Consider the following 10794-nt stretch of genomic DNA (forward strand, 5'->3'; position numbering starts at 1 on the left):
TCCCGGCTCCCTGGGCCTCACAACTTTTAGGCTACTAGAATCCTGTTGTTCTAGAATCCTAAGAGTCGGAGGTTCTCAGATCCCTAGAAATGAGCCTCCCTCTGTGGAGGACAGTGGGCTGAAGCGCCGTCCCTCCTCCCCTCCTCCCGTCCTCTGCGTCCCCTCTCTGGCCCTCAGGTGTGCCCGGTGATCGAAGGCCTCCTCAAAGACCTGGATGCGGATGTTCTTCAGAACCTCGTCCGTAAGTCACAGCCCGGGCGGGGGGTTCCCCAGGGCAGGCGTGTCCTCTGCGCCCATCCCAGGCACGCCTGCGGGGACTCCGGGAAGCAGAAGGACCTTCCACCCTGAGCGTGGCCTGGGGCTGCGGCTTCTCTTCCTGACACTTGGGGGACTCCTGAGCCTTTAGGTCACCAGACCTGGCCAGGGTTGTTGACATGGCTGAGGCCATGAGAGTGTCAGGACCCTGGAGGTGGCTTTTCTATGACAACAGCCCCTGCCTGGGCTGACTCAGCGGGTCCTCATGGCAGCCCTGTGGGGCAGGCGCTGTCATTGTACCCATTTTGCAGATGAACCAACTGAGGCCAGAGAGGTGGTGTGATGTGCCTGAGGTGCCCCCAGACCGTTAGAATGGCCCACCGCAGAGTGGTGGCTTTGGGGGTCTGGAGACAGAGACTGAGGCCTGTTACTCGTTTTATTTCTTCAGCCAACCTTCTGAACGTGCCTAACCTGCCCATCAAAGTCTGAAGAGGACGGACCAGGAGGCCTGTCGTGCTGCCACCTGCAGGTGAGGCCAGGCTCTGCACCCGGTGCACAGGGGCCTGAGGCAGAGCAAAGGCAAGGCCTGGCTTCTCCTGTCGCAGTCGACTGAGCCTCATCTCACATAGGGGGGCCTGCCCGGCCCACTCTGAATACACTGAGCCCTGAGCCTCGATCACACTCCCAGACTGAGCCTAGATCCTAGCTGCAGACCAAAGCTTCATCCCAGTTATTGACTGAGCCCCAACGTGGGCCACAGACTGAGCCCTGATCCTGGTTTCAGACCGATCCGTGGTCCTGACCAGGACTGCACCCTGACCCTGGCTCCAGCCAAGGGCTCTGCTCGGTCTTCTCAAACCTGCCTCTGTCCCAAAGAGGTGACAGGAGTGACGATGGCTGAGCCCCAGAGGCCAGAGAAAGACCCGGAGCCCAGGGGCCACTCTCTCTCCAAGACCTAAGACTCCCCAGAGTGGAGTGGGGACGGTGGGGCCGGAGGAGCCAGGTCGACTCTGGTTCCATCGAGTGTCCAGCCGATGCAGGGGCCGTCGCTGCTGTGGCCGCAGTGTCCTGACCTGCCGTGGGTGTCACTGCAGGTTGATCCGTGGCGGCTGACTTTACGGCCTCTACTCTCTGGGACAGTCTGCCACCATCCAGCCAGAGTGACAGCCCGAGAAGCGGAGGACCCTCTGGACACTCCTCTTCACAGCGGGACAGTGGCCTCTACCCTGTTATCCCAGCGGTGACAATAAAAGCCCCTTTTAGCACCTCTCGTGTGGCCCCTTGCAGTGTCTCCGACGGCGTTGGTGCGGGGGGTGCTCAGGGCTGCTGCTGAATCCAGAGCTGGGAGGGACATGGAGGTCACCACCTTCTGTGTCACAAGGACAGGGCGGGAAACCGGCCACACAGACAGACGAGGTGCTGGTGGAGCCTGGTCTGGGCCCCGGTCACACTCCGCGGTGTGTGCTGAGCGCCTGGCTCGGGCACAAGGGGTCACAGTCCTGCTCTGCGGGTGACCCCAGCCAGTGGATGACCCCGGCCAGCGTGCAGCCCCAGGGGCCTGGGGACTCGGGGAGGACTCGGGAGCCCAGGGCTGAGTGACCAGGGTCAGAGGCGGTGCTGGCCTCGCCTGCCCCCTGCCCTCCGAGGGGCCAGGGTCCCCCGGAGCCAGCGCTGGGTGCTCCCGGTCTCCAGCCAAGGCGCAGCCACCCTCGCCCCAGGACTCAGCCCACCGGGGCGGTGCGGGGGGACTCAGGCAGCGTCACGTGGCTGACAAGCCTTGGTGTCCCCTGCCTTGGTGTCTGGGTTCCTCAGCACACCCCCGTCCCAGGGGCACACCGAGGCACACGGGCAGAGTGACCACGCAGGTTATAAGGAGCAAGTGACAGAGTTGGGGCCCGAGCTCGCGGCGGTGGGACCCCAGACAGTGGCCCCGGCTCGGAGAGCTGACTTCACCCTGGGCCCGAGGGCCACCTCTCCCACCGGCCCCAGCTGGGCCACGTCCCTGTCCCTGCTTCCTTTGTCCCAGGACAGAGGAGCCACCTCGAGGCTGTCCTCCTGCCCCCACCTCACCCTGGGCCTGACCTCAGTCCCCTCTGCCCCTTCCTCCAGCCACGTTGGACTCTTCAGGGTGTGACATGGGCCACGTGTGCTGCCCGCTGGCCTCTCCTCCAGGAGGACCCGGAACCTCTGTCCGTTCTGCCAAACAGCCCATTCGCTGCTCCGGTGGCCCCAGGAGGGCGACGGCGCTCGGGCCTGGGGACCTGGGTCTGAAGAAGCCAAGGCCACATGGCGCCTGTCCCCTCTGCGAGTCTCAGGGAGGGCCTCCTGTCTCAGGAAGGTGGCCTCGGGGACAGTCACCTCAGGTCCCTTCCAGCTGACCCTCCCCCAAGCCCCCGCGTGTCTGGACAGTGACCCTCTCGGACCCGGAGAGGGCAGCCAGGAGGTGGCCGTCGGGGGCGGCCCTGCCCTTGCTAGCTCTGTGACCTCTGGCAAGTGGCTGCCCTGGGAAGTCAGTCCTGTCACCCTCACCCCCGCTGGACCCTGGGTTAAAGGAGCCGAGGGGCAGGAGGTGCTTAACCAGGGCCGGACCCCGCGAGCCCAGCATGCACGGCAGCCTCCGTTGACTGATGTGACATTACTGTCGCGTTTGTTGATCGACTTATAAAAGGACTGGCATGAGAGAATCGCCACCCAGGGCCCTCTGGGTGTCCACCCTGACTGGGCAAGGGAGACTGCTTCCTGTCCCCAGGGTTCATCCTTCTCTTCCCTTCCCAAGTTTTAGTGGGGTACACATACCCCCTGAGTCCACGGCACCTCCCAGACTTCCTTGTGGCCGAATGGTGTCATTTGACTGAGGTCTGGGTGGTGGCATGTGACCAGCAGGGAGGCGCAGGGTCTATCTGTGCTTAAAAAGGAAGGGGTCCCTCCTCTTCCTCCTGGGATCCCCTCTTCTCTGCAGTTAGAAATGGGGACCACTGGAGCAGCCGGCCTAGACCCCGGTGTGGGCGCAGAGTCCTCAGCGACCTGCCCACCCACGCAGGGGCTCTGTGGAGGAAAGGCATGAACAGCTAACCGACCCCTGCGCTTCACAGTCCCGTCAGGGCGCTTTCTCTCTGTTGACCCCTCATTCTACGGATACCATGCTGGGTGGCAGCAGGCTGCTCACTTTCCCTCTCTGTGCCCCACGTTTCTATCTGCCCAGTGATTCCTGAGGGCCCTTCCAATGCAGCAGGACAGAAGTAAACATTCTTTCCAGGGCTGAAGGGGAAGGACAGAATCAGTTTTTCCCACACACCAGGCACCGGAATAGACTGGTGGCCTTTGTCCCCCAGGGGACATTTGGCAATGTCTGTATATATTCTGTTTTCACAAGTTGGACAGAATCGGGGGTGCCACTGGCATCTGGCGGGTAGCTACAGGGGATGCTACTAACTCCCGTCCTGCAGAGAGGGCCCTGGCACCGTGCGAGAGGCCACGGTGGGGGGGGAGGACCTTGGGTGGGAGCTGAACCCCAGGATCTCGGTGAGCTCGGATTTCACTGGGTGGCTCAGTGACGTGGTGGCTTGGGTAACTGTGGCAGAGACGGGCTCAGAGGGAGAAGTGGCCAGCCAGAGGCCCGCAGCTGCCCACGCAAGGGTGGCCTCCTGTTTGGTGGATACTGCCCCTGGCGGCCAAGAGAGCGAAAGAGGAGTCCCCCTGGCTGTATCCTGTGACGTCCCACCCTCAGAAAATGCTCAGGACGAGCTCAGAACTCAGGGAAGAGCCCGGCTCAGTCAGGGCCACACCTTTGTCCCCGCCAGCTAGAAACATCCTCCTCGACCTTCAAGCTGCTGAGAGTCACCTCGGGCCCAGCAGGGCCTTCTCCTTCAGGTTTCTCAAAAAAAAAAAAAAGACACTACCTCCTGACCCAGGTCGCTGTGATCGGATGTGACCCCAAAGTCCATGTGGTGACGGTGCTTGGAGGTGGGGTCTCAGGGGGTCATTGGGATTAGATGAGGTCATCAAGGTGGGGCCCCCGGTGGCTTTGGTGGCTTCATGAGACGGGAACACAGTCTGAGCTGGCACGTTGGCCCGGTCCTCCAAGTCACCATGCTGCAGGAAGGTCCCGCCCTGCCAGTCCCAGCAGCCTGGGCTCCCCGCTGCCCCAGGACAGCTGCTCTTCCCCATCACCCCGTCTCTGCATTTTGTTTTTTGGGGGGTTGTTGTAGGGACAGACGAGGCAAGACACCGAGGACAGCAGGAAACAGTTTTATTTGGCTGCAGCCAGGCTCAGAGGGCACAGCTTTTACTGTAATCAATCAATCCCCTGAACCCCGAGTTCAGGCAGTTTCCGAGTTTTATACCCAGTGTGTAAGGGGGGGGGCTCAGAAGTTCCCAGTCTGCAGAAGTTCACATAAAAGCAGCTTTTCCTCTCACTGTTCTGGGCAAGTTAACCCTTCAAGGACAGCACCTGAGAAGGGGAGAGCTGCTTGTCCCCTCTCTCTCCTCCCCCTGCCAGCTGTTACCATGGGCCCAGTTGTAACTTATCTTGAGAATGTAGACATCTCTGTGAAGCCCAGCTCAAGGCCAGAGGCCTTGTTTGCACAGTTCTTCAAAGTCCTATACTGGATACGTTTGTGAACAACTAGTAAGGGGGTGTCCAGCACCTGGAGTGCTGGTGTCTTCCCGGCCAGTGGCCAAGTAGAACAGGGCGACATGAAAAGAGGAAGTTTATCTACATTGAGCTCTTTTGCAGAGACTCTTTTGCTGACAGTCCTAAAATCAGCCATGGTGGAGATTCTGGAGAAGCCCAGTTAAGACTTTTCAGTGGAGAAAGGGGGTGCCACTTCAGGGTGGGTACCAGGGATTGAACCCCAGGGCATATGACCACTGAGCTACATCCCCACCCTATTTTGTATTTTATTTAGAGACAGGGTCTCTCTGAGTTGCCTAGCACCTCACTTTTGCTGAGGCTGGCTTTGAACTCGTGATCCTCCTGCCTCAGCCACCCAAGCCTCAGCCTCCGGCATTTTGATACGGTAATAGCAAACAGGCCGAGACAGAACCCTGGTGGGTCCACCAGGCCATCTGGAAGCAGATTCGGCCCTCGGGAAACTCGGCTTCGGTCATGGGGGCTTTCGCTTCTCTCTGCCCCCAAAGCCTGGGGACTCCCTGAGGCTGGTGCTTGGCTCTTCTCAGCAGCCCCAGTGCCCAGCAAAGGAGCAGGTGACACAGTGACACCCAGGCTCCAACCCAGGGTGACCAAGTAGGTGAAGCTCCCCTGAGCTAATAACCCCCTTCCTGGCTCTGCACAGGAGACACCATCTCGGGGCAGCTGAAGGGAAGGATGAGCAGGACGAGGCCAGGACCCCAGGCTGGGGACGGCTGCTGCTATTTCCGTTCCCTGGAGCCAGTTCCCTGGCCTGTGGGCACAGCAGCCAAGGGCTGTGGACCAGCGACGGGGATGTGGGGTCAGGATGTGGAGGTCAAGGCCACTGTTGTGACTTGGATATGAGGTGTCCCCCAAAGCTCATGAGTGCAGGGACATCCAGAGGTAAATGGTTAGATGACAGAGCTGCCACCTGACCCTCGTCTGGATGGACTCACCGGCCGGTGACTGTAGGCAGGTGGCGTGTGACTGGAGGCGGTGGGTCACTAGGGACGTGCCCAGAGGGTGCCTCTTCCTGTGGTCCCTCTTCTGCTCTCTCTCTGCTTCCTGGCCACCGTGACCCAGGGGCTTGCTGCTCCCAGGCTCTTTGGCCAGGACGCTCTGCCCGACCCTGGGCCCAGCAATGGAACCGGCAGGCGATGGACTGAGACCTCCAGACTGTGACCCCAGAGCAGCCCCCCCCCCCAAGTCGTTCCTGTTGGGTATCTTGATCACAGAGACACAAAGCTGCAGAAACGGCCACCCAGGTCCACTGGGGCTGATGTGGCCAATGAGGGGGGAGAGGCCACGGAGAAGTGAGGGGCGTGGTCCCCTCCCTTGCCACCTGGCACCCCCAGGTCTAGCACCTGCTTCTTGCCACTAGGCCCAGACCTCAAGTCAGGAGCGAGGGCTTCCTGGAGGTGGTGGCATCTCCTGAAGGAGGTTTGGGGAAGGCGAGGAAGATTTGAGGGGCAAGAGAACGTCCACCATAAGAGAATTGGGGGGAAGAAGGGACATGGAATCTTCTAGAAATAACCCCAAACTCCAGTGCAGCCTCCTTCGAGGGCTCCATTCAGTTAAACAAACACTGCCCTCTCACGAGGATCCTCCGTGTTTGCACAATCTCTTTGGGATTACAGCTCAGGATCAGGGCTATTAACTGTGCACCGTGGGACATTCTATGACCTCGGGAACACATCTCAAAATTATTCACCAAACCGGATCCTTCTGTTGACACTGGGACCAGAGAGCACACTTTCCACCCCACCTTGGCCAACAGGTGGATGGGTTTGAAAAGTATCTGCTCTTTGAATGGGAGTAGAATAAGCTTTATCCCAGGAAAAGCCGTGGGTCACCAGTTAGGGGGGTCAACGGTGACATCAGTTCTGTAGACTATTTTCTGAGTGTTGAAAAAGATAGGAAATATTGTGATTTCCGGCTGGGTAAGAATACAGGCCTTCCAACTGTTCTTAGCTGGAATCACAAGTATGCAAATAGCTGAAAGTGGAACAAAAAATTAGTTTTTAAAAAACCCGAGAAGGGCCTGGTGTGGTGGCTTCCATCTGTCATCCCAGTGGCTCGGGAGGCTGAGCCAGGGGGATCGTGAGTTCAAAGCCAGCCTCAGCAAAAGTGAGGCACTAAGCAACTCAGTGAGACCCTGTCTCTAAATAAAATACAAAGTAGAGCTGGGGATGTGGCTCAGTGGTCGAGGGCCCCTGGGTTCAATCCCTGGTACAAAAAAAAAAAAAAAAAAAACCTGAGACAGGATACTGAAATTTGACCAAAACTGTGTTCCTTCGGGGTGACACTTACTTCTATGTTAGTGTTTATGCAAAAAAATAAATAAAACACAACTCCACAATGTGGGAAGGTGCTCTGTCCCCAGCGGAGGCAGGCCCTATGCTGGCATTTTTGGGGTGGCAGGCGGTTCCAGCCTGCAGGGCGGTGGGCAGAGGGGGCAGGATCTGTCACCACCATCGCCGAGGGCCGCAGCCTCCTGGGGTGCAGGATGGGGTCACGAATCACCAAGAGACAATGAAGTTCCGAGATGTGGAAATCCGAGGAGGAACTTCTGCCCCGGCCTGGAGGGGGAGGCAGTGGGGGGCTTCCTGGAGGAGGTGATCATGGAGTGGGAATTGGAAGGGTGACCAGCAGAGAAGGGAGGGGACATCCGGAGCACAAGGGACTGGGAGGCTGGGGAGGGAGCTCGTGTCGGGGGCTGGCCTGGCCTTCGAGAGGCCCTAGTGCAGGCCCCAGTGCGGGGTGGGGGAGAAGGAGAAGAAGGAGGAATCGCCAGATCCAGGAGGGGAGGCCCGGCCCTGGAGGCTGCGGGAGCCCTGAAGCCCCCCAGGAGGCCCCGAACTGTCCTGGAGACCCCAGCGCCCAGGGCTCTCTCCGTCTTCTCAGCACATTCTCAGAACCCAGGCCCCGGGGAGCTCTGGGACACAGGGCCCATCTATCAGCCCATGAAAGGACTTAACACCGAGAAACCTTTAAAACAAGTCGTCACCTTAGGACGGCAGCGAACCCACCGCCTTCCAGTCCTATCAACAGTGACTTCGTGTCCCAGAGCCATCACTGATGAGAGGAAGGCTCCGTTTTAGTGTTTTTGTTTATTTTCTTTTTCCTGGCTTTCATGTATCTGTCCATTTTTTTTTTTTCTTTTTGGAACGGGATCGGACCCACGGCTTTGGGAATAGGAGGAAGTGCTTTGCCGCTTTGCCATTGAGCCCCTTGAAGGCTCTGTTTTATATTAAAAAATAATAATGATAATACCTCTAAGGACCAGCGTCACTGAAGAGGGCTAGATTCTCGGGGAACTTTCGTCTCTCGTCACCTGCCAGATCGTCTCTAGAAAATCCGCTCCACACTGGAGCGTGGGGATGAAAGCAAAAGGTAACAATGTACCAGTCTTCATTTAGTCTTCATTTCCACCCGAAAGAACCCAAAAAAGGATTTTGGGGAGCCCTCCCCAGCCCCCAGGTCACCCATTAGGAACTTTGGTCTAAGCACTCGGAGCCCAGGAAGGCCTCTGAGTGGGGAGACCCCGTTGGCTCTGGTTTCAGGGAGCCCCTCTGGTGGCTGTGGGGAAGGGGGCTGGAGGGAGGCAGAGGCCCAGAAAAGTCCAACCCGGGGGACCGTCGGGGTGGGGAGCCGGGCTGACCAGGGCAGAAGGCGACTTCTCGGGAGGAGAGGGGCTGTCATGCTCGGCCACCCAAGGCCCCGACCAGGCTCCAGAGGCTGCACTGGGTCCTGCTCTGCTCGGGATGCAGCGAGCCGCAGGGAGGAGAAAGAGTCTCTTTGTTCCCAAAGTGGGAACAGGTGAGTCCCTCTGGCGCCTCTCCCTGGCCAGAAGGCAAAGTCAACATTTGTCCTTGTTGTCCTGTTAGCAACCCCCTGCCCTGTCCACGTGGCTGCCCGCGGCCCGGGCTCACGAGGCCACCTGTGCATCTGGAGGCCCCGGCTTGATGGACACTTCGTGAGTGTCCTCCGGCCACTCAGTCACGCCTTGATGTTTACCCAGAGGAGCCGGAAGCCCTGTCACTCAGGATGTTTGCAGCAGCAGCTTCATGACAGGGACGACTTGGAAGCAGCCAAGGTGGCCTTTCGGGGGGGGGGGGGAGACAGATAAACAATCTGTGGCACATCTGGACACCAGATTCTTAGTGACACCAAGATAGGAGCCACGAGCCAGGAGAGGCCCGAGGACACTGAACTGTGACCAGGTGGAAGAAGATAGCCCGAGGACCCCATGCCACACGACCTTACAGAACTGGCGACACTGTGGGGACAGTGACAATCCAGACTGGTGGTGGCCAAGGCCAAGGGGGATGAGCAGGAGCATCATGGGAGATCTACAGGACTCGGGCCTGATACAGTAGTGACCACGTCTCCTTACGTCTGTCCAAAGCCACAGAACACACAGCACCAAGAATGAGCCCGGCCGTGACCATGGACTTGGGGTGCCCGTGGGGCCCACGTGGGCGCAGGAGTGGTGGCAGACGTGCCCCTCGGGGTGGGACCTTGGCAAGGGGGACTCAGGAGCCCGTGGCAGGGGGCACCTGAAAACTCTCTGGACGCCTCCCAGCGTTGTGTGACCTAATGAGTCTGTTAAGGCAGCTGCTCGGGCTGCAGCCTGAGGCCCGTTTTCCCTGGAGCCCGGCCTCTGCCTCCTCGCCCTGGTCCTGCAAGGGGACCACAGGCAGTTCCAGCACCACCCAGATGGCCGGGCGGGGAAGGCACAGGTTAGGAGCGTGGCCTGGGCCCCGGGGTCTGCGCCTGGGGGGGTCATGGCTCCCTTGGTTGACGGCGGCCCTGCTCCTGGCCTTCTCCGAGCGTGGCCCTTTCCCTGGCCAGTGGGGCAGCCCTGTCACAGCTTCTTGGCAGGGTGAGGCTGTGACCCCAGAAGTCCCCTCTAGGGCCACACACATCAGGACGATGAGGAGGAGCCTCAGGAACAACGGGCCAGCTAGCTGGAAGGGGACTCTGTCCTTAAAAAGCCACCCTCCTTAGGGGTGACAAGTACACAGAGTCTCTGGGATTTGGGGGAGACCCGTCAGATAGGCAGGTGCCAGGGGAGTCCCAAATTTCTGGTGTCCCGCCATCGGAAGATGTCCTGGATTCTGTGCTTCAGAAGGAAAGTCACCCGTGAAAAAGCTCATGATCACGTCCTTTTAGTTCCTTTCTCGGGAGCAGCTGAGCCCACAGTTCATCACGAGGAAACAAAAGCCTCTTTCACCACAGAATAGGGGAGACAGCGAAGGCCACTGTCCCCCGACCCCCGGGGAACAGGGAAAATAATGGGAGAGCCACTTTCTCTGGACAAGATGGTGAGTGTGAGTTGGCTTTGCCAGAGGCGTCCTCTACACCAAAGCCCTATGCTGTGTGGCCTCCAAAAGGGGTGACTCAGATTGTCATGGGCTGACCCCATGTGCTCAGACACGACCCTGCGCAGGGAGCTGGCCCCTTCCTGCAAGAGCCCACTCGCAGCGCAGCTGACACCCTGCCCTCTGACCACAGCTTCTTTAAACTATGAAGCTGGTGCCCGCGCACTTCCCGAGTGGGCAGGGAGGTGCCGTTCTGACACCGCGTGACATGTGTCTTAGGATCTGCCTCTCCCCACCCCCCCCCAACACTGTGTTTTCTTGTTCTTAAAGCTGATTTTTCACCTCACTCTGTCTTGGGCAGCAGAATGCCTGCTTCCTGCTCCCGTGGCCTTGGCCGGAATAAATCCCTTGTCTCCTTCAAAAAGACCCCGGAGTTTTAGTTGGAATTTTGGAATCGCACCTTAGCAAAATCACTTAAAAGCAAGTGGAGCTAGAGGGTCGTTTAGGTTTTCCGTCAGTAACAAGATTAGAGCAAAGCCTCAAACAATGGGCCTTTCCTGCGTCCATTCTTTGAATACAAGCAAA

This window comes from Urocitellus parryii, chromosome 6, assembly GCF_045843805.1.
Source record: "Urocitellus parryii isolate mUroPar1 chromosome 6, mUroPar1.hap1, whole genome shotgun sequence".
Taxonomy (NCBI): Eukaryota; Metazoa; Chordata; class Mammalia; order Rodentia; family Sciuridae; genus Urocitellus; species Urocitellus parryii.